The sequence below is a fragment of the Myotis lucifugus genome, unplaced genomic scaffold (genome assembly GCF_000147115.1).
Source record: "Myotis lucifugus unplaced genomic scaffold, Myoluc2.0 scaffold_64, whole genome shotgun sequence".
Taxonomy (NCBI): Eukaryota; Metazoa; Chordata; class Mammalia; order Chiroptera; family Vespertilionidae; genus Myotis; species Myotis lucifugus.
In genome coordinates, this window is record NW_005871112.1 from 2,213,964 (window position 1) to 2,237,524 (window position 23,561).

Here is a 23,561-nt window from a genome sequence, read left to right on the forward strand (position 1 = left end):
ATTTATTTCTTTTTTGTTTGTTTGTTAATCCTCAAAGGAGGATATTTTTTCATTGATTTATTTTTTTTAGAGAGAATGGAATGGAGGGGGAGAGACAGAGAGAGAAATATCGATATGAGAGAGGCACATCAATTGGTTGCCTCCCACATCTGCCCTGACTGGGGCTGGGGATTGAGCCTGCAACCAAGGTACTTGCCCTTGACCAGAATCGAACCTAAGACCTTTCAGTCTGTGGGCTGACACTCTAGCCATTGAGCCAAACCAGCTAAAGCCTATTCCTTCATTTGGCAAATGAAAACATGAATGTATTTTGCTGAATTGAAATGTTAAAATAATTATCAACACTCGCTTTATACCCAAATTATCAAAATGGTTTTTGATCTAGTGGGTAATATAACTACTCTATATCTATGCAATTGCATTTTTGAATCATTTTTAATGTATGACAACTTCTTTGGGACTTTCCATCTACCAAATGTTATATGATCTCTCTTTTTTAATCTTGGGAGACATATTGTTGAGGAGTTGATTTATGACCCTGCTTGAGTAACCTTGGACATGTCTCTATCTTGCACATTATTGATAAAATGATTCAGCTTTTGCAACCTGAAATTTGAAAAACACTGTCATCTGGAAACCTGAAAAGATAGTGTTTTGAAAGGTATAATTATTCCAAGGATGAAAAAAAAGACAGGCATTTTTTATAAGTTCAATTTTGCTATGGTCCCAAGTTGGTAAAAGGTATTAATAATAATTGTTGAAGGAAAATTATCCTCTCAAGGACTGGAGATAAACGTTTGATTGATGAGACTGTCCCAGATAGTAAATTACAACTGTGTCGAGAGGAAATCACACAGCTTGTTTTTATCTTTTATTTTCTGTTTTTAATATACTGGTTGGTGGGTGTAAGTCAATTCAAGAAAACATTTATTGCGTGTCTGCAATGTGCCAGGCACGCTGCTGAGTGGTTGGGATACTAAAGCGGAGAATGTGCAGACTCTACCACACAGAACTGATGAGGACAAATTAAGACGTGATTGGGAGTCAAGCTGTGAGCATCCAGGAAGCAGAACTAGCAGAACTGTGCACCCCTGCGTATGTCAATGTGGTTTTAAATGAATGGTGTTGGCTAGTTGCTCATTTAAATTTATTTCTTCTAATCCTTTTGTAATTATTTACTTTGGCTATAACTAAAATCTTGGCTATCCGACTTTTTACATTGTAGACCTTGAAATGACCTTGTGAGCCTTCTATCAGCAGCTTAATACTTGCTTTCTCTCCCCAAACCTCCAGATTAGGCTAATTGCTTTATTCAGTCCTTTGTTTATACATCAATCACAGCAAGTTCCTTTCTTTAGAATTACATACTTACTTATTCATAAGTGTGCCTCCTTTAATTGATCATCTCCTAGAAATAGGGCCCAATCCTCTTTAGATTCCCCCATATGTGGAAAAGTCCATTAATGGAAACAAAGAGTAAGAGTTTGCTGAGTGAACAAATTACTTACTATAGAATCATCAGGCAATAACTTCTAAATCATACAAAGCTTACACTTTTCATGCAACAATATGAAAGGGATCTTAGGCAAATCAATTACTCTCTCTGGTTCTTACTTCCCAAACAAATAAATTGAAGTAGCTGGTCTACATGACTGTTGATATTCCTGTTGACTGTAAGATGTGGATGCTTCATCATTGGACAATTTCCCTAAGGATGTGCTATGACTCCAAACTGACAAGCTTAACATGACAGTGATAGTAATTAAACAATGAGTATCTACTATGTAAAAGGTGCTTTATATAGAGAGAGTGGTAGGTAAATGGCCAAGCTGCAATTCTAATGCATTTTATCCATCTGTCCATCTGTGTGTCCACCCAGTCATTTAATAAGTCTTGTTGAATGTTTACCAGGTGCTAGGCATTATTCTAGGTGACAAACAAAATTAACAAAATCTAGGACCTCCAAGGAACTTTCCCTCTAAATAAATTTCAAACTATGCTTTTCTCATGAACCACAGGACCTCCAAAGCTGTTATTAACTTTAGTCATAGAAACCTTTCTGTCCCCTCAGTTTGTGTTGGGGTCGTTCCTAGGGATTTGATATAAATTTAAATGTGTAAATTGGTTTTTTAAAAGTAGGTATTTAAATGCTTACACTCTGCTCTCTATTTTGAGTTCTGTTAAAATTGCTCAGTCTTTTTTCCATGCATTGAGACTATTAACATCAGTTAGGCATTATCTTTATATCCTCAAAGATCACTTCAATTTATATTAAATAGATTTAAGAATAAAAGAACAATCCACCTATTTTTGGTTGCACGCTGGGAACAGATGTTTCAAAAGATTGAAAGTATATCCTTTAGGTAAAACTAGTGTTTGCAGAGAGATGTGACTGTCAAGTCCCCCCCATCTCTCTCTCTCTCTCTCTCTCTCTCTCTCTCTCTCTCTCTCACACACACACACACACACACACACACACACACGCACTCACAGATACAGTGACCTTGTCCTACAGAAGAACTAAGAGCTGAACAGAAAAGCTTGGGGCTATTAGTCTTAGCAAATGGATGCATGTGGATTTCATTTTCGGAATGTTTATGTGTGAGTGTTAAAAAAAGCTAAGAGGCAAAGAGCAGAGGCTGAGTTGCATGGATGCAGGGTAGATGACTTAGACCATTCATGGAAATAAACCCAGACTATACATATTTTGGGGTTATAGAAAAGAAAAAAATGAAAACTACCATTCTCTGTTATTAAAACAACTAGAGGCCTGGTGCATGAATTCGTGCACAGGTTGGGTCTGGCTGGCCCGCTCCTAATCGGGGTGGGGGTGCCAATTGGGGCTGGGCCGGTTTCGGGGAGTTATTAGTGTCAAAGATCTTTGCAAAGTGTATACACATTTGCTGTTGGCTTTTGGATGAGTTGAAGCTTCAAAGTTGCTTTAGTGTCAGGGACACTTACAGCTTCTGTTTCTAAGCCTCTCCCTAGACAGGTAATGTGGTTTAGTTCCCTACTGACAAACCCTCTAAAGCAGTGGTTCTCAACCTTCCTAATGCTGCGACCCTTTAATACAGTTCCTCATGTTGTGGTGACCCCAAACCATAAAATTATTTTCGTTGCTACTTCATAACTATAATTTTGTTACTGTTATGAATCGTAATATAAATATCTGATATGCAGGATGTATTTTCATTGTTACAAATTGAACATAATTAAAGCACAGTGATTAATCACAAAAACAATATGTAATTATATATGTGTTTTCCGATGGTCTTAGGCGACCCCTGTGAAAGGGTCGTTCGAGCCCCAAAGGGGTCGCGACCCACAGGTTGAGAACCGCTGCTCTAAAGAGAGGCCGTGGTGTGCTGTGGCTGCCCTCTTTGGTAGTAAGCAGTGGGGAGAGAACGCAGGAAGATGGTGGTTGTGCTGGGCACCTCTCCTGGACACCTGACTGCATCGGGGTGGGGGTGGGGTGATGGGGGTGGGGATGGTAGGGGAGAGGGGCCGCAGGTGGTTGGTTGGCCGGCCCCACCCCCGATCGGGCTGGTTGGCCGCCACAGTACGCATCATAGCCACCAGTCGTTCTGTTTTTTCCACTGTTCGGTCGCTTGGCTTTTATATACATAGATAGGGCTTCTATTTCAACCACAATGTTACAGGTTTTGCTGGCCTGGTTACAGCTGCTTGTTGGTGGGAAGACAGACTTTAACAATTAAACTTTTAACAACTTTGCTTCAGTTGAAACAAAATATGTACCTACAAATTTATGACAAGTTGAAATCAGATGTGACAACAGGTCGTGTCCAGATCAAGAGCCTTCAGGCTGTACTCATTCCCTAGGGCTGCAATGGGAAGCACACAAGTGGCATCTCTCTGCATTTCCCGACTTCAGAATTAAAAGTTAATAATCAGGGTAGCTAAGAAGATTCAGGAAACACATGTCATGATTCTAAAGAGTGACAAAAAGCGTAGTCTGAGGTTTAATTATAATATTAAAAATTGAGATTGTCTAAAAAATAAACAAATGGGACTACATCAAACTAGAAAGTTTTTGCACAGCAAAGGAAACCATAACAAAAAGAAAAGACAACCCTCTGAAAGGGAGAATATATTTGCTGATACATGTGATAAGGGGTTAATATCCAAAACAACCCAATTAAAAAATGGGCAAAGGACCTGAACAGACATGTCTCCAAAGAGGACATACAGATGGCCAACAAACATATGAAAAGATGCTCAAAATCACTAGTCATCAGAGAAATGTAAATTAAAACCACAATGAGATATCACCTCACACCTGTCAGAATGGCTATCATCAATAAATTAAACAACAAGGAAACCCTTGTATACTGTTGATGGAAAGCAGACTGGTACAGCCACTGTGGAAAACAATAAGGAGTTACCTCAAAAAGTTAAAAAAGGAATTGTCTTATAACCCAGCACTCCCACTTCTGGGAATTTATCTGAAGAAACCCGAAACACTAATTCAAAAGAATGTATGCACCCTTATGTTCCTTGCAGCATTATTTACAATAGCCAAGATTTGGAAGCAGTCCCAAGTGTCCACCAGTAGATAAAATAGCGATGGGTACATTTACACAATGGAATAATACTCAGTTGTAAAATGGAAGAAACATTTACCCTTTGTGTTAGCATGGATGGACCTGGAGAGCATTATGCTAAGTGAAATAAGCCAATCAGAAAAAGAAAAGTACCATATGATTTCACTCATATGTAGAATCTAATAAATAAACTGAACTAACAAGCAAAATAGAGACAAATTCATAGACAGAGAGCAGGCAGACAGCTCTGGTGAGGGGAAGAGTGTTGGGGAAGGTGAAGGGATTGAGCAAGAAAGAGAAAGAACTCATGGACACAGACAGCAGTGTGGTGACTGCAGGTGGGTAGGAAGTAGGGAGTGGAAGAGAGGGCATAGGATGGATAAATAGTGATGAAAAAAACCCCACAAAGAACAGCCCTAACTGGTTTGGCTCAGTGAACAGAGCATTGGCCTGCAGACTCAAGGGTCCCAGGTTTGATTCCAGTCAAGGGCATGTACCTTGGTTGCAGGCACAAATCCAGTAGCGGGTATGCAGGAGGCAGCTGATCGATGTTTCTCTCTCATCAATGTTTCTAACTCTCTATCCCTCTCCCTTACCCTTTTTAAAAATATATTTTATTTAAAAAACCAATAAAATATATTTTAAAAAAAGAACAAATAATAATAAAAATCTAAACAGCCCACGTCAAATACTTTGCAAAGGTAGCTGCCTATACAGAAACACTGTTAAAACCTTAGTATAAGCTGAATTAAAACTGAAATGAAAGCCATGAAAAATTCTCCTAAGATAAAATCACTTCTCTCTTTACTGGTAATAAAAAGTCCTATAAAAAGTAACATGGAAAAATCTCCCTATAAAGCACTATAAAGAGAAACAAACACATATTCTTGAACAAACTAGAAATTCTAGTTGATTCTATTTTGCTGTTTTTACATTTTTTATTTTAGAAGTTATCAGCCAATAAAAAAAATATTCCTATGATGCACAAGCAGAAAGAACACAGGAAGAACACTATTGCAAATGATATCAGTGTTTAGTAACAAATTATTCAAGAAAACTTCAAAATTCGAAAAGTCTCCTAAAAGAATAGGAGGTAAACAAACAAACAAACACAAAAAGCAGTCAGGAATTTAAAGCTTTACAAGCATCTGAATAAAGTCTTTAAACACGTTAGGTGAATCTTTAAAGCTCAATCATGTTCATTTAAGGTATAGAACCACTTACTAACATTGGCAGGGTCAGATTTGGGTGTGATCAGAGTGGGTAGGGGGAGGAGAAGGAGGAGGAATTAACTAAGCAAACTGGATCACCTCCACAGAGCTGTGATTTAGATTTTAAATAGCAGTTCCCCCTTTCCTTTATTACATCATTTTTAAAAAAGAAATCGCTTCAAAAGAATGCACCTTTTTATTGCAAAATACATAAGTCTAATGCTCATTTCTTCTGTGTAATTATTTTGGATTTTTGCTACTGACAGAGCTGTTAGAGACACACATTTTTGTTCATTATGTGAAATGTGTTGCTCTGATCAAAAGAGTAATAAGGATTATATTTGCTGTCTAGTGATGTTGTGGAGAAGACAATTTAATTCAATGAAAATTTATTGAGTCCATATTACATATTCTGTGGAGGTGATTTGAAAAATACTAAAAAACCCATAAAAACAAAGAAAAGGCAAACAGACGTGGTCCTTAGCATCCAAGCAATTTAACATAGTGTTACCCAGTCATATTTTGATGTCTAGTCACAGAAATCCATGCAATAGCATATAATATTACATAAGGTGATATAGCATAGCATACTAAACATATGATAGAAATATATGTTTATATATAATATTCTAGGAAGCCAGGTTTAGTAAGAAGAGCAAGGCATGCCTGGTTTAAATGTCTCAAAGTGGTCTGTTTTGCTGGTTTTTCAATCCATTCAACTATAGTTAACAAAAAAAGTCCTCTTCCCCTTTTAAATATCAATTGGTTTAACTACAAAAGCAGAATTACTTATTTTTAAAAAGAGAAAATCCTAAAGTATTAACAGCATCTTTACGTGTGTTATAAGATTATGAATACATTTATTTGTATTTTTCTATATTTTCCAAAATGTTTATCAGAGTATATACTAGTTTTATAATGACAAGAAGGTGTGTGTATATGTACTAGTATGCTGATAAGCTATCCGATGTCCTATTAAAATAAAATGTGTGTATGTGTGTGCTGATAAGCCACCCAATTTCCCCACTAAAATAAAATGGCCCACAAATCATACCACCTATTTTGATACATCACTTTAAGACCTTACTCTGAACTTTTGGATTTTTCCTCTAAACACTATCCAAGGCCAAGGGGAAAAATTATATATATTCTAAAGGTTCTTTTAGAATCCTCAAAAATCAAATGTAGGTGTGTATTCTTTCCAATGTATCTTCACATGGTGTAGGGACAGATTCCAAATCCTACCAGGGGTGATCATAAAATAACACCACACAACAATTACAGCACTTTCTAGAACATCTATCCTAGAAAGATAGTGCAGTCAATGGGATATTCAATAAGATTTCAGGAAGAATATCAGAGGATACAAAATTATATTTAGAAAAAGAATATAAGCTTTCTTCACAGTGGTAATACCAACACAGAAGGGAGGTGAAGAGTAAAATATAGTTTTTAGTGAGAATTCTCCAACTGCAACTTAAAACCGATACCAAAATGAGCAACATACTAGGAAGAGAGTTTTTGACTTTTTCCCTTCATTCACCCAGTGACTGTAGCATATTAAGTGCATACTATTCAATGGTCATTGGCTGATAGTGAATAGATCACTGTAGAAAAATCCCGATTCTTTTCTCTGTTCAACATGTTTGATAGTGTGTGTGTATGTGTTTGTGTGTGTGTATGTGTGTGTGTGTGTGTGTTATTTTTATCTTATTGTAGCTGCAGAGCCAGCTCAAAATGGTCCTATCCTGTTTGTCGAGAGGCTGAGATATTTTTCAGGGGCAGCAGACCAGGACTGTGGGCCACGCCCCCAAGCATGAGCAGAGGAGAGAACTTTGGCCTCCAGCTGCACCCAAAACCAGAGTCTCGCCGCAGCACCCCGCCCTCACAGAATCAAAGGACCTGAACATGATCAAAACTTGAACAGTGAGACACTTTCAGAAGCCAAGGGTCCGTTGCTCTGGAAGATCCGGTGTTGATGCCCTTTATAGCCAAGTTCCAAGATCCTCCAATGAAAACGTGCCTCATCGGCACTCCTGCACACTGTTCCCTAGCTCCTTACAAACCCTTCCCCTAGTCCAGCGAGCAAGATGGATGTGAGGCACCATTAGGTCTCCCATCTTCTCGGTTGTCATCTTCTCGATCAATAAAACTTTCCTTATTCTGCACTCTAACATTTTGAGTTTTGCCTTTCAAAGTGTTGAGACTTCAAATCTACTCGGCTAAATCGGAGTTCCCCCGATACCGCCCTTACCTCTGGAGGTATCAGATGACCTGGGAGCCAGCCATTTAGTTAGTGAAACGACGTTTCTTTTCTTTATTAAATTTGTCTTTATTGTTAAAAGTATTACAGGTGCCCCCCTTTTTCCCCCCACTGACCTCCCCCCAACATCCACACCCACTCATCCCAGGCCTTCACCACACTAATGTCTATGTCCATGGGTTATGCATATATACGTATCGGTTCTTTGGTTGATATCTTCTCACCCACCCACCCACCTACCCCCACCTTCCCTCTGAGTTTGGACAGTCTGTTCCATGCTTCTATGTCTCTGGATCTATTTTGTTTATCAGTTTATTTTGGTTAGATTATAGAAACCATATTTCTAAACAACATTGTTGAAAGCAGTGCCTTTAGACCTGAATTTCAATCCCAGTTCTGCTACTGGATTCTTTGAGCTTCAATTGCGTCATCTGTGCATGGGACATGGCGGTTCCTAGCTGTTTCTGTGAGGATTAAATGAGCCATTGCTTGTGAATGCTCACAACAGCCCTGGCTGTTAGTATTTTTCATAATAATTTTATCTGTTATTTTAATAACAATCATTACATACTTTTAACATTCCATGAGCAGCTGTGGTTCTCCAGCTCCCCAGAGCCAAACATAACCGACTTTAGTGTATTGTGACAGAATTCACATCTACCAACTCAAATTAAAACTAAATGTTAATTGTAGCCGAATAACATGCTAATGAACACAAAGGAACAATAACATGCTAATGAACACAAAGGAACTATCAGGCACTGCAGTACTACACCTCGTATTATGTAAATACCATTCAATTGGTTCTCATTTTGCTTCTGATCCTGTCTTTTATTTTCTTAATTCCTTGAAGTTATATACCGGAGGGTATAATAGAATACCAAAATTCAAGGAACATTTGATAAAAGGACCAGAGAAATATAAATCTGAATGAAATCATTTAAAAAGAGAGAAAGAGAAAATTGAAATTTGATTTTATCATTGAAAAGATAGGGACAACTGCAGGTTCAGAGGTGCTGTTCTACTTGGAAACTGCTTAACCTCGGAAGTTCTCTGATTACCACAAATTTTCAGGATTCAACTTGGAAATCAACTCTTCCTGGAGGCCCCAAGCTCCCTCCTGGTGCTTCCGTAGCATCCCAGGACAAGGGTGCCTTAGTGCTCACCATCCTGTATTGGAAATCAGCTGTTTATCTGGTTTCCCTCCTATTCTGCAAACAAGGTGTTCTTTTTCCTAACTCTATCTGTTCCTACTAACTCAGCATCTGATTCAATAAATTCCTATTATAACAAAAATAAATGACAGGAATCTGTGTTGGGACTGGAGTTATTGGTGCAATGACCAATGCATTAGTCTTGCGAATTTGTCTCCTGCATTAGAGGGCAACTCTTGCACGGTAAGAGGGGCCAACTTTTCAACTTTCCATTCCTCTGTAAGCCCTAGCACTGTTCTCTGTCTATGTTGTTCTCCAAAAATGCTTATTGAATTAAATTAAAGATAAGGCATGAAGAAAGCACAAAACTAAGACACTGACAAATTAAGATAACCAAAGCGAGCTACACGGGGAAAGTCACTTTAGCCAAAAGGCCCTGGACAATTATTTAAAGAAACTAGACTGCCTTCAGGGACTCTTTCAAATGCACATATTTAATCATCTAATGTGTAAGTCAAATCTCAGATATAATTAATTCAGTGTGCCTTAACCAGTTTTTTTCTTTGTTCTTCTTTGCATTTCAGCTTTCATTACATGGGGCTAATCTCTACGATGGCTCCTGGTAGCTCCATATCTGTGAATACTAAGAAAAAAAGGAGGGAATTTTTTGGGTGTCCCATGATTAGGGCACCTTTGGTTTCAGCTAGATAGGTATGATTTCAATGAATCTAAAAGCGTGCTTAGGTCTGTGGCTCCACATTTCTTATTTGCGAGGAAAACACTGTTGGATTTTACAGGGCGGCTGCTGCTATTCTGAAGGTCATGTGTTAGTGCCAATGTTTCTGTTTGGAGTGGATGACAGGGGGAAGATGTGATTTCAGGCTTTGACGCTGACCTTGAATTTCTCACCTAAAGAACAAATTAAATAGATCTCATGTGATTTGGAAGGAGCAAATCATTTTTCTTTAGACTATGAAAATAAGAACACTGCACATGGCTTAGGCTTTTATAAGAAACCCAGTGAGGAGGTAAGACAGAGGGAATGGCCCCAAATAAAAACCCAGAAGTCCTCTCCAAGAAACAGCATGATGTTCTGAATATAAATTGTCTACAAGTACCTTAGAAGAAAATGTAACACTTATGCCTTTGCTAAAATGATGAATATGTTTCTTCTCTAAGGATTATTTAATACTTACCATAATTTTATTATAAATGGTCCAATAAAATGCAACAATAAGTTATGTGCTATATTGGGAGGACAACTCATTTATGAGTAATGTGGTAATTTGTAAAACTAATGGGCATGTTTATGAGCTTAAAGGGTTCTAAAGAATAAATAAAATACAGTAACAGACAAAACTGAGGCATTCGGCATGAATGCCAGGGGAACTACATTTTAAGACAGCTTGCAAAGTATGTAAATGTGGCCCTTCTTAGGATCTACTTAAGTGAGAGAAAGGGTAGCACGCTGTAAAGGAAATGATGCTGACATCGAAGCTGAGGGAGGGCCTGCATTATCTTTGAGCACTGCCATTCACAAGGTTTGCTAAACCTTGGTTTGCTATCTTTGGGATGAAGGGGTCAAAAATTCCCAATCTTTAAAAGATTATTTAATGCTTACAATTTTAAACGAAATTTAGTAAGTAATACAGCATTCATAGGTGGGTATTTGAACTCAACTGTGTCTAAATTTTTATTGCTTTTAAGAAAATAAAAAAGATTTCAAAAGTTAGCTTCAGAAATATTAGCTTTTAACTACATAGTAATACATGTCGAACTTTGCAAGTGTTTTTATGACGTGCATATTTACGTTGATGTTGCTGTTTTTTACTGGAATGCTGTTTTCAGCTGATGATTAATGTCCTAATAACTTGTTTTTTTTGTGAGTGGCTCTCTCAAACAAAAAAAGAAAAGGTTGCTTTTGTGTATTCATTATGTCTACCTGTCTTTGGCAGGAGGTGGATCAGTTTTGAGGATGGATAGCTTTGTAGATTCGGGAATGCACACAATGGCTCTATTTATGCTTCAATCTGGCCTCCTGTCCCTGACAGAGGTACTGTTATCAGTAACCCATGAAATGCTCCTTGTTCTTTTAATGGGTTTAACATTCGGGGGGTGATGCTGTTTATGTTCTTTTTAGGTATACTAAATTTACTTTCCCAACCTCTTCCCCGCCAAAATATAATCACGGAAGGGGTCCCGCTTACTCAGTGAAAAACAAGTGAAGCCCTGCATCGTGAAGTCATACCTGGAAATTTGAATTTATAAAAGCTCTTATTAACCTTAGGCTCTCTGTTTTAATTGTTTTATAAAGGGAAACAGAGATCTTAGGGTCAAGCTGGCATACCAATCCTAGGTGAGACCTAGGAATTAATACTGATATTAAAATCAAAATAGAGGAGTGAACACTTTTTACCAACATAACATGTGGAAGAGGAAATGACTACATCCCCTGTTATGATTTTTCAGTTTAGCTTTTAATTTTTATAAGTGTGACATTTTTTAAGTCATGATATTTTGGCTGTGCTTTTTATAATATGCTATTTCACATTATAACTTTAAAAGTTAGAATTTTATTTGGGGTCATGTGTTTTTAAAGCACTTAGATTTTTGGGGAGGGGGTCACTGGTTAGTATCTGTATGCTGGGTATATAGTGTTGCTTTACTAATGTGGAAATCCAGACAGAATCATGGGGTCATTTTCTAATTCTTGTATCCCTCTTCCTTCTTAGTTGAGTATCTGGTTCACAGTAGGTACTCAATATCTTTCAAACAAATCACAATTGAGCTCTTCAAGTAATAGAATGAGATTCAACATTTCATAGGAATAATAATGCTTCAAGTCAACAGTACAGGAACATCAACATCCGATAAAATACTTAAAAGATATATGAACCTTTGCAATTTTATTTTATTTGCAGTTATCTTCCAATTTGTTCTGCCCACCATGTTTATTGAATTCTAGAACCAACTCTTCAATATAGTCTGTTTACTTTAGAAAACATATTCATAGGTTGGGTTTTGATCAGGTGTTTGGTGGGTTTCTACAATTTACTCTATTTCATCATTTGACAAAGTGACAAATTAGCTAGTCTATAAAAATTAATTGGAGAAAAAATAATTGGTCTTTGTGCAATGTAAATGCTGTACCTTTCGAATAAATCTCCTGGAAAAAATACTCTCGACTTTACTGGCTAATTTAGAAGGGGGGGGGGGGTAACATTAATAGCTGTAGGAGACCCAGAGGCTGGGGAGAGGATGTGGTGCTGTGATTCCATAAAGATCTTTAGACATGGAAGAGATCTTGGGGTCTCTTTACCTTCCTCATTTTAAAAGTAATGAAAATGAGTTCTAGGTAAAAAAAAATAACCTCTTCAGGGAGCTTCCACAAGACTCCAGTGTCTTGGTTAAACTAGAACACTCAGGGATGATGAGAATCCTGATGACAAGAACTTTCAAAGCTTACACATATTGAAAAGGAAGAAGCACACTTTGATGAAAACATGTCATTCCTTTGTCACTTTGGTGTTAGGCCTGAACATGTGAGAAATACCAGTAGTTTCAGGAAACTAGGACTACTCTGATCCAATCTATATACATATAAAAGCCTAAGCGACCGTCCAACCGTCCGACTGGTAGCCCTGACATGCAATGACCACCAGGGAGCAGACGCTCAATGTAGGAGCTGCCGAGCTGCAGTGACTTGGCAGCTGTGGTTCTCAGGTGGCACACCCAGAACCAGAGAGGAGGGAGCCCGATTCCAGGGTCCGTCATCCGAGACCTGCCCTCTCGCAATCTGGGACCCCTTGGGGTATGTCAGAGAGCCAGTTTCGGCCGATCCCCACAGGCCAGAGCCTCTAGTACTAAATAAATGTATAGGAAGCAAAGAAGAACACTTAGCTAGAATCATCCTTGAGAAGTTTTGAATCCCATCAATTTTGCAGCAGCTTTGCCCCACTGAGTCTCCTACACTGTACATGTTCACACCCCAACTGTAAAACGACCAAGATTTCCTCGTGTCTGGAATGACCTTTCCCCATGAGTGTTCTCCACATGTTTCACTTAAAAAGGGGGCAGGGAGGGCTCCAAGGTCAACAGAGGTTACTGGCAGAAACGATTCCCTCTTTACTCAAGTCTCTGAGAAATCTCTCTCCCACTACCCATCTCTCTTTCTGTCTGGCACTCATGTTAATCTCAGATTCCCTAAATTATTAGACTATGAAACCTTTTTTTTTTTTTTTTTGCATAACACTTGCCTAGGGTTCTATAATTATTTTGAGATGCAGCCAGTTTGGATTTCAACACTTCTGACTCCAGATTATTTATTGTGTTGTTTCTATATTTTGGACTCTTAAACCAATTTTTAGAAAATGATTCATTAGAATTACAGATTATTTCTTAATGATCTTATGCATACAGAGACTGAAGACCATTCACAAGATCATCATTTACTAAATTAATTAACATTCAAACTCGAATAAAACTTAGTACTTGTATCGTAGAGCTGTGTTAACCAAATGTTCCCAGAATACAGCTTGTTAATTCAGTCATTTTAAGTTATTTGTATCTTCACCAATGAGTTAGTATTTTCCATGTAAAGTGAAATAACTATCACAGGCACAGAATAAAAATCTTTATTTTTATTTTGAAATTTTAAAGCCCATTATGAATTGCTAGAGGTGAATTGCACAATAATGCCATAAAAATAAAACAGAAAATATTTAAAGAGGTTTTCTGCATTCCAGAAAATATATACTTATCACAGATCATAAATGCAGTCCTGGGTAATTTTAAACATATGGTGGGTTTCTTCTTAAGTACTTATATTTTAGGAACCTTAATTGTGCTTTAAATCTTTTTCTCGTCACAGAATAATTTTGCCTTGAAAATTTGTGTAGGTAGTACTGCTACTTCTTTTCTCATAATATTTATGGGAGTTGGATTGGCTTATAATTTGCAATTCATTAATTCAGAATATAATTTCCCATAACTGAGGAGTTTCTTGTCTAGTTATTCAACTCAATAGTGCTTCATTACGTTAAACTATGAGCTGCAAAAACAAACAAATTATTTCTGAAGCACTTAACAGTCCATATGTTACAGAAACAGCCTGTGAAGGTGTTATACTTACTCATGCCTATAAAGTAATGCTTAGTATTTATTACTCAACTGTCAGAGTAGCTATAAGCTTATTAAAACTTTTCTCTACTCCCACCAGGTTTCTTCACAAAGCAGAGTGACTTCATGGTCTTTCACGCTGAAGAAAAAATATGCCACAGGACCTTGTAGTCTTTAGGATGAGCTGGTTTGATGTTATTTGCCTTCATATTTATAGTAACTGAATAGTTTTCAAAGAGGTTTACTATTCTAATTCAAAATTATATTTTTGAAGCCTTAGTCCCAATCTCCTCTCCTTCTGACAGCCCTTAGGATCGTGTCCACACTCAGATGCCTGCTTAGGCTGGGTTTTTACGTCTGCTAAGCACACTGAATATATTTTCTGTTCTGAGACTGTGGTATGGCATTTACACTTACTTGCTCTTGTACATTTCTTTCAGAATTATGATTTATTGCCCATTGCTTCACTGTAGAAAACCAAGAGTATGAAAGTTAACAACCTTTCCTTTGTATCCCATCAACTGCCAGCCTGACGTAGGAAACTCAGACGAAATAAAAAAGCGAGGAGGCCTTGTGGACAGGGTTAGTTTGAAATAAAAAAGTTAACACTGACAGTGAAGTGGTTAGAAGTTCTTTCTGCTTAAAAAAAAGCAAAAACAAACTTTATATCCTTTATATATTGCATACAAGAATGTTCATTTCAGTATTATGTATAATAATAAAGACACCAAGAGATCTTAAATGTTAATCAATGGTCCATCCCCCAATAGTATGATCTCATTGAAGACCTTTATATACTAACATAAAAAGGCATAAGATACATTAAATAATAAAAAAGAAATCTGCAAAATGGTGTGCATATGATTCTATTTGTTAACAAAAGTGATGAATTCAAATTATCTATTTGCTACTATATATATGTAGAAGTTTCTGGAAAGATTCCTCCTCTTCCTCCTCCTCCTCCTCCTCCTCCTCTTCATCATCATCTCTTAATCATTTATTATGTGCCAAGAAATATGCCGAAAGCTATACATACATACATTCTTTCATCTAATCCTCACACTGACCCACTGGGTTAGATATTAGCATTAACTCTGTAATATATATCTTGAAATGCAGGAATAGGGGCTTAAGTTATTTGCCCAAGTTCCCAGGGCTAATCACTTATGTTGCTGGAATTAAAATTTAAGCAGGTGGTTTCCAACCCTGCTCTTTTAATAAGCAAGCATGAACTCTAAAAAAGTTTTAAAATACGTGTTTGTAGAATGACTTTTAATTGTCTTAAAGCCTAATTTCACTTTCTCTCTCTCTTTTTTCTTATTTCATCCAAATTCTTCAGTAGAAAAGAATCAATTTCAGAGTTAAAAGAAAGCCTGTAGGCCAGTGGTTCTCAACCTTCCTAATGCCGCGACACTTTAATACAGTTCCTCATGTTGTGGTGACCCCCAATTTCATTGTTACAAATTGAACATAATTAAAGCATAGTGTTAATCACAAAAACAATATGTAATTATATATGTGTTTTCCGATGGTCTTAGGCGACCCCTGTGAAAGGGTCGTTGGACCCCCAAAGGGGTCTCGACCCACAGGTTGAGAACCGCTGCTGTAGACACACAATCCAAGCCCCTTGTTGGTTTAATTAACTAATTAAATAATTGTCTTTCTCAGTGCCCCTTTTCCTTTTTTAAATATTGAGGTATAATTACGTGCAGTAAAAATGTACACATCTTAAGTTACTGTTTGGTGAGTTTTAACAAATATCCACACCCATGTAAACAACACCCAAGTCAACATGTCATCACCCTGAAAAATTTACTTGTTTTTATTCTCTCTCTCTCCTCCACCAAGGCAACCATTACTCTGACTTCTATTCTCATAGATTAGCTTTATCTGCTTTAACTTCATAAGAATGAAACTTCACTATAATGTATTTTTTGTGTGTCTAATTTCATTCATTGAGCATGATGTTTGAGATTCATTCATGTTGTTGCACAAAACTCTTATTTTAGAAACGAGGAAAAAATATAGGAAGTGGACTACTTTGTGTGGAAGCCTGCTAATGGAGAGAGAAAGGACTGGGACTATTATTAAAAATTTTGCCTCTCTGGTCCCCTATACATTCCATTTATCTTACTGACCTCCTTCATTTTAAGGAGAAAAGTGTCTATTTGGCCTTTCTTTATATCACCATAGTCCTAAAAGGAAATTATCAGAACCTTTCAATTTTGTTTTGGGATGTTTAATTAGGCAGGATCTAACAGAAAACCAGGAAAGAGAAACCACTCTAGATGCAGAGTGGTTTTCAAACAGAACATATTTAATGCAGGGAATTAGTTATACTGACAACAGCATTGCTGAGAAGCCAAACTGGAGATGGAACCATGATCCGGAAATTAATGAAGGAGGCCACTAACTCTGTTACAATATAGGGACAACAGGAAAAAAAGATATCCAAGAATAGAAGCCAGAGTTTCTGGTGAGGGATGGGACCACAGAAAGGTGAAAGTGCTTCTTTCTTTTTCTGGACCCAAGAGTACCTTTGATTGGTTGAAATGACCCAGAAGCTAAAAGATTAAGGGATTCTGGGAAATGTAGTTCTCTACTGTATAGAGGCAAGTAGACAAAAGAGGTGGGATAGATCTGAGAGTAAGCAGCACCTGGCCAGCACAGCTTATAGCTCACTCATTATAGTTTCCACTCATTCTGAGGTTGAGGATAACAGAGAGATTCCTTACTCTTTGTGAGCTCTAAATGTGGAGTAATGATAGCACATTTTAAAAAATGAGTTAAAAGCACATTATAAATAACTACACAATCCAATATAACTTAATAACTCCACAGTGCAATCATAAAACTTTAAAATTTAGAAGAGAGCATTTAGTTTGAATCTTTAGTTTCCTGCTGAAGATAATTGAGATCCATAGTAATTAATGGGAACTTCAGAGCAATGCTCAGAGATACTAATGAAGATAGTGCTTTATGTGTTTGAGTAATATGAGTGTGGAAAGGAATAATTATGAAAAAAAATGGGAATCTAAAACATGATTGTGGTAGTCACTGACATTGTTTGACACAAATTCACAACTTGAGGTTTCCACTCCTTCTAGATAGAGATATGCCAATGGGAGGGAAGATGACAACTTGATACCAATGACTAGTAGAGGCATCAGTGTTGTTTGCCAGATCTTTCCAATTATCTTAATTTCTGGTCAGATGGTAGGGTTGCAATTCCTGGCCCCCTTGTGGTTAGAAATGTTCTGGTTAGTCAGTTTTAACATTCTTTCACTTCCAGGATGGAACAATTAACGGCCCATTGAAGACCAGCCAGAACTTGGTTTTCCCTCTGTCAGAGTGACTGGTAAAATTCCAGCTAGCAACCGCCATGTCACCTTAGGTTCAGAGTGAGCACTCACTCACAATACCCATGTAACTTAAGGAAAAACAGAACAAAAAACCTTTCTTGTTTCAAGTCACTGAAATTTGGCAGGTACAGGGATTTATGGCATTCTACACAAGAAGTACACAACTACAAATAAATCAGCTTGCAAATGATTATTATTTATGTTGTCCTTTGTGGAGTAATTATGAAAATATCCCAATTTAAAAGATCAATAACATAACTGATTTAATGACCCAAGCAAGAGAAAATGGGTAATCATGTCCCTGATAAAATAGATAGTTCCTAAATTTTTATCAAAAGCCTAAGGCACTTCTCCTATAATAAACACAACCTAACGGAAGACAAATTCTAGTACTAAAAATATAACTAATGCATAATTAAGTGTTAAGTAAAAGTGTCGAGAAAAGATAGATGCATAGAATAAATACATCACCACCTAAAACAGAATTCCATTTCCTTTAAGGGAGCAAATATAATCAGTACTGTAGACTGAATGAAATTGTCTACAAAACAACCTAAGTTAGTCTCTTTGCTTAAGCCTTTAATCATTGAGCACCATTTAATTCTTAATTTGGTTTTCTCAGACAACTCAATATGGGAAAGGAGATGCCGTGTATAGCAGATAGGAACATTCAGGAGCGAGGAATGATATTTACCCATTTTACCCTAAGGATGAATTTTAAAATAATCAATTTTCTGAACATATAAAGCTAAACTGGTCATCTAAACTGACCTCACCACATGCTGACCATCTGAATGGTAGTGCACAGGCACTCTTCCTGCTTTTATGAAGCAAAAATAATTCTGCAGGGTATTATCTAACAGTTTATAACTGGGACTGGACTAGATGTCCAAGATTTTTACCAGGATTTTTACCAGGTACATCAACGTAAAGGCCCCTTAGCTACACCATAAGTTCAAACTACTTTTAAGAGTGAACAATACGAGGTGCTATATATGCAACCATACATCTTGGATTTTCTGGGTTTCAGAATATTAAGTTCAGTTGTCAGCTCCTATGTCCAGATTTGGGGTAAAGAAAAAGAAAGTTACATATTGAGAAATTACCAGTGTGCATTTGTATATATTATTTTTCCTAGAAAAAAATAGAATTATAATATTTTTTTCAAGATCACAAATGAATGAATCTTATAAATTTTGACTTCTGACCTTTATAGCCAGAAACAAAATACTGTAAATAGATACCCTAGTTCATGCCAACTGAAGGCAATTTTCAGACAAAAGTATTTTTTTTAGAAATATGGGATTTGATATTGTGAAGTTTTACTTCTACCTCAAGACACCAATTAGCTCAGTCAACTTCTTTTAAAAAATCTTCGTTATTGAAAGTATTACATATGTCCCCTTTATTCCCCATTGACCCCTGCTAGCCCACCCCTACCCCTTGCCCCAGGCCTTCTCCACTCTATTGCCTGTGTCCATGGGTTATGCATATATGCATACAAGTTCTTTGGTTGATCTCTTCCCATCTAAGCACCATCCCTCTGATATTTGAAAGTCTGTTCCATGCTTCTATGTCTCTAGATCTATTTTGTTCAACAGTTTATTTTATTCATAAGATTCCATATATAAGTGAGATCATATGATACTTGTCTTTCCCTGAGTGGCTTATTTTGCTTAGCATACTGCTCTCCAGGTCCTTCCATGGAGCTAACTTCTTATGTAACCATATATGCAAAAAAAGCTGGTTTACTGGTCCAGAAAATTAGGGAAGAAATAAAAGAAAGAGGTAATAAACTTTGACATAATTTTTACCTCCTTTGCATTAATTGAGATGACATTAAATGTTTAGCATATGTGCAAATACTAGATAAACCAGACATTAATTTTTAGGGGACCTAAGCATTTTGAAAAGAAATGGAAAATTTAATTTCTTCCTGGAAGAAGGTCACTAAAAGCCATTATTATATTTGCTTTTGAAAAAAGGTTTGCAAGGTAAGTGTAAATTTGAAATCAGCCTCAGTATGATAGATGGATATTGGTATTTGTTTATTTGTGTAACGTTGGCCTCAGTTTTTATCATCATCCCTCCCCATATATTCTTTTAATCATTTGAAATATTTTATACACATAAGCTAATTTATATATTCCTTTACATGGAGATATATCCTGTATAATAAAACCCTAATATGCAAATCAACCGAACGGTGGAATGACTGGCGGAATGACTGGATGCTATGATGTGCACTGACTGGTTGGGGCAGCTCCTGCATTGAGCATCTGCCCCCTGAGAGGGAGGCGACTGGCGGTGGCGATCGGGGGGCAGGACCAGCCAGCAGGCAGCGCCAGGCTGCCAGCCGAGGTGGGTGACAGCAGGGGTTCCCCCAATCGCCCCACCCACTGGTCGCCCCACAGATTGGCCCTGATCGCTGGCCAGGCCAAGAAACCCTACCCTATATATTGGGAACAGTCACTTAGATTTAAAAATTAAAACCTGGCAAGGCTACTCTAACACTGAAAAAACAGAATGATGAAGCGATGATATGCATGGACTCTGGCTTGCACATTTTGTGGTCAGCCCCGATTCTGACACTTATAACTGTGTGACAAAGCCAATTACTTAACTTCTCTCTGCTTTAGTTTTTCCACCCATAAGATGGGGGAAATGGTACTACTGCCTCAGAAGGATCATATTATGTACTACTTTTTATAATCAGGGCAAAAAATATGTAGCTGCCCATACAGCAGCAAGATGCCTTTCACCTGTATGAAAAGTATGGTCACTGGTGCATGCAGTGTCCTGGTTTGTGAGAGGGATTTCTGACTGCCAGTTTAGGCCTGAGGGTGCAGGCTGGGCTGAGGGACACCCCCCATGTACAAATTTCATGCACTGGGCCTCTAGTTTATATATAACATTACTGATATTTGTTATGTAATACTAGAGACCCGGTGCATGAAATTTGTGCACAGGTAGGGTCCCGAGGCCTGGACAGTGATCAGGGCCAATCTGTGGGGTGACCGGTGGGGAGATCAGGGTCCCCGCTCACACCCCCCTTGGCCTGGCACTGCCTACTCATGTGTTCCATCATCCCACCATAGTCCCGCTCTCATCAGGGCTCATTGGGGCTGGCAGCACCTCCACTGCCGCCCGCTGCAGCATTGTGTCACCTATGCCCGCCATGTTTCATGCCGCCCCCTGGTGGTCAGTGTATGTCTAACTCCCAGTCAGTTGAACTCCCGCCCATGGGACAATTTGCATATTAGCCTTTTATTATATAGGATATACTATTACATATCTTATAGGTTATATATAATGCTGGTATATAAAATAATAAATTATACCAACTTTCAAGCTTAAGATACAAAACACTTTCTACTGTCTGTGAAACCCCCTCAGTGCCTCATCTCAATTGTTCCATCTATCTTCTCCCACAAGGGGAGCCACTCTTCTGTGTTTTATATTTATTATTTCCTTCTGCTTGATATCATTTTACCACATTTTGTTGTTGTTGTCATTCTACCATTATATATATATTTTTATATTTTATTGATTTTTTACAGAGAGGAAGGGAGAAGGATAGAGAGTTAGAAACATCGATGAGAGAGAAACATTGATCAGCTGCCTCTTGCGCATCCCCTACTGGGGATGTGCCCGCAACCAAGGTACATGCCTTTGACCGGAATCGAACCTGGGACCCTTGAGTCTTCAGGCTGATGCTCTATCCACTGAACCAAACCAGTTAGGGCTCCCATTATATTTTGAACTAGCTTAGGTGGAATTATACAAGGAGAGTACATTACTGAAACAGTTGTACTACCTGAACAGTAAAAAAAAAAAAAGTATGTGCCCTAGTCAGTTTGGCTAAGTGGATAGAGCATCAGCCTGTGGCCTGAAAGGTCCCAGGTTTGATTCCAGTCAAGGGCACATACCTGGGTTGTAGGCTCATTCCCCAGTGTGGGGTATGCAGGAGGCAGGCTATCAATGATTCTCTTTCATCATTGCTGTTTCTATCTCTCTCTCCCTCTCCCTTTCTCTCTCTCTAAAAACCAATAAACATTAAACAAAAAAAGCATGTATATATAGGGGTGGGCAAAAGTAGGTTAAATTATTAGTCATCATTACCTAAAAGAGAAATTGTAAGTACAAATACAAAATAATAATAATAATAATGATAACACAAATAAATAATACAATAATACATCTATAATAATAAAAATGTAATATGCAAATTGACTGAATGACTGAACAGCAGAATGACCTTCTGGACGACCAAGCTATGATACGCACTGACTCCAGGCCAGCCAAGACGGTGCAATGTGATTGGTCAGGAGACCCCACCATTGCCCCACGATTGCCCTGCAGAGGGAGGCCCAGGCCACCCAAGCGATCTCACCCCACGCCTGTCATCCTCAGAGGGAGGCGACTGGTGGCAGGGGAGGGGGCAGCACTGCACAGATGGTAAGCAGTGGCAGTGGTGGAGGCGGGCTCAGCTTCTGGCAGCTGGGGCAAGTAAAGCCCCGGTAGGCCCTGACCACTGGCCAGGCCTAGGGACCCTATCCGAGGGGTCCTGGATTGAGAGAGGGAGCAGGCTGGGCTCAGGGGACAATGCCCCCCCCGACCCCCGTGCATGCATTCGCATTTCGTGCACCGGGCCTCTAGTGAATAAATAATAATGCAAAAATAAACTTTCACATACCAACTGTAAACATACTTTTACCCACTTCTGCATAAGTGTGTGTGTGTGTGTGTGTGTGTGTGTGTGTGTGTGTGTATCACTCCAATGATTCAGGGTGCTGCCCTCAGTTCACAGTTAGGTCATAATGTCAAAATATCAGCCTTTTTCCACTCCATATTCTGCCATTTCCAATTTCATATCTTCACTTCAGCAACATGTAACCGAATAATAATAGGACACAACTTCTCTCCTTCCAACACCTATTACTTTTTCTCTATCTTTCCAAATGAAAGGGCAAGAGGAACACTAGAGGTGGAACTAACTTGTCTGCAGACATTTCATGAACACATTGCCAGGCAGTTTATGTAATAAACTAGGGGGAAAAAGCAAGTAAACTAGCAAGCAAAGCAAAAAAAACCCACAAAAACACACACACACAAAAACAAACAAAAGAAAAACCTAATACAAACTATTCATACAATGTGAGAGAATCTTTATTAGTAGTATTTCTAACCTTTTAAACTTTGTCTTAAATATTAAAGTTGAACTAAGAGCCACAGATGTACTATGTCTGATAAACAAATTACTGAGTTTTACCAAGAGACAACATCTGTGCTCTTTCCATATGTGTCTTATTGTTTTCCTTTTGTAAATGATGGTTACGTGGATTTCTATTTACAAAAACCAAGAACATCAATCCAGGAGCAAAACCGGTATAGTCTGTCCCATAAAATGTATCATTTATATTTCAAAAAAAGGAACCCAACTTAAACAGAAATTCCTGCTCTAGAAACTAGAGACTTCAAGTATCAGAAAAGCTCATCTTGTGGTACTATAAAAGATGCCATGTTTTATTTTCTTTCAGACTGAGGTTTCTGTCTAGATCATGATATGTTCAATTCAGTGAGAAACATTCAATTTATCACCAAGTACTACTGCTCTTAGAGAAAGAGATTTCTTTAAATAGTTATTCATTTTGAGCAATTCCTTTTCTGAAAGCCACTAAGAGGCCACATAACTTGATCTTCAGGATCATCTTCACAGCCCTGGCAATGCCGGAAACAAACCACCCACAGGAGACCAGCACCGATGCCTCAGCTAGCTTGATCCTGAAAGCTGCCTCAAATTATGTCCCCCAAGTGTTCTCAGATTTCCAGAGCTGATTTGTTTTGTTTTCAAATACAAAGGAGTTTAATGAAGCAAGCAAAGATATATG

At 38.0% G+C, this 23,561-nt stretch overlaps 1 protein-coding gene across 1 annotated transcript in view; it reads right to left on the reverse strand.

The window, feature by feature from the left end:
- Nucleotides 1-23,561, reverse strand: part of GPC6 (glypican 6) — a 1,085,256-nt gene that overhangs the window by 246,288 nt on the left and 815,407 nt on the right. The gene's annotated exons all lie outside the window — the stretch shown is intronic.